Source organism: Microtus pennsylvanicus, unplaced genomic scaffold, assembly GCF_037038515.1.
Source record: "Microtus pennsylvanicus isolate mMicPen1 unplaced genomic scaffold, mMicPen1.hap1 Scaffold_64, whole genome shotgun sequence".
NCBI lineage: Eukaryota > Metazoa > Chordata > Mammalia > Rodentia > Cricetidae > Microtus > Microtus pennsylvanicus.
The window spans coordinates 71,318-72,500 of record NW_027460998.1 but is presented as its reverse complement, the minus strand read 5'-3'; positions in this window follow the sequence as shown (position 1 = coordinate 72,500).

Genomic DNA, 1,183 nt, shown 5'->3' with positions numbered 1-1,183 from the left:
CACACCGCGCCAACGGGCTTGGCGGGAGAGACGGACGGCGGCCGCCCCCGGACGAGTGGCGGAGGCGACGGGGACCGGGACGCCGCGAAAAACCGGGCCGCGCGCGTGCTCGCAAACGCGGGGGAGAGGCGGGAGGAGGGAAAGAGACGACGACACGCGGACGGTCTTCCCCTCGAGGGACGTGAGGGGGGACGCCGCGGCCCACGACGTTCGGACGGGCCCGGACCTCGGGGACGGGGAGAGTCATCGACCGGAGCCCCCGCCGCCGCACCGGAGGAAAAGAGCACGCAAGTGGGGGGTATCTCACCGCCAGGCACCCAACCCGGTGCGGTGGCGGTTCCCCACACGAGACGCGCCTTCCCGGAGGACGACGACGACGGGGCCGGAAGAGTCCCCAGACGCACCTCGGCCGGCGGACCCACCGCCACGCCGCAGACGACGGACGTCCGCTAAGCCTCCTTTTCCCTCGCGAGGTTCCCGAAACGCGCAGAGCCTGCCTCTCGCACCCTCTCGCACGGACCCACCGCCGAGACAGACGCGCCCGCCGACGCCGAAGGAAGGCCCTCCGGCGGCGACGGGCCCCGACGCGTCCGGCGACGCGCCGGGAGACGACCGACCGCCGTTCTCTCCAAAGGCCGCACCCGAGAGAGAGGTCACGACCCCGCAAAGCCAGAACCGGATCCCCGACCCCGAGGAGGGACGGGTCAACCGCTGCTCCCCAACCGTGGGAACGCTGCCGGGGAGGGGGAGCGAGGCGACCTCCACACGGCACACAACACGAGCGACGCACGCACGCGACGCGCGCGACGAGGCCGCGGTCCGCGGGAACGGCAAAGACGGGGAAGCGCGGGAGGGACCGCTCGCGGCGGGCACGGACGGTGGACGGGTGGGGCCCGGGAGCCCACCGCCACCCAGCCCCGCTCTTCCCGCTCGGCTCCGCGCCCCGACCGAGGCGCGTACGCACCCTCGGGGGAGCGGGGGAATCGGGGTCCCGCGGCACTCGGGCGTGCACGCACGCGCCCCCTTCTTTCCCCGCCACGGGTAACACGTCCCAGGCTCCGACACGGCACGCCAGCCGAATCTACGACACGCTCTCTTGCCCCGCGTGGTTCCTCCCCGGACTCGGAGCGAGGAGGCGCGGGCCGCAGCGGGTGACACAAACGCTCGGGTTTTCCCCCCCCAA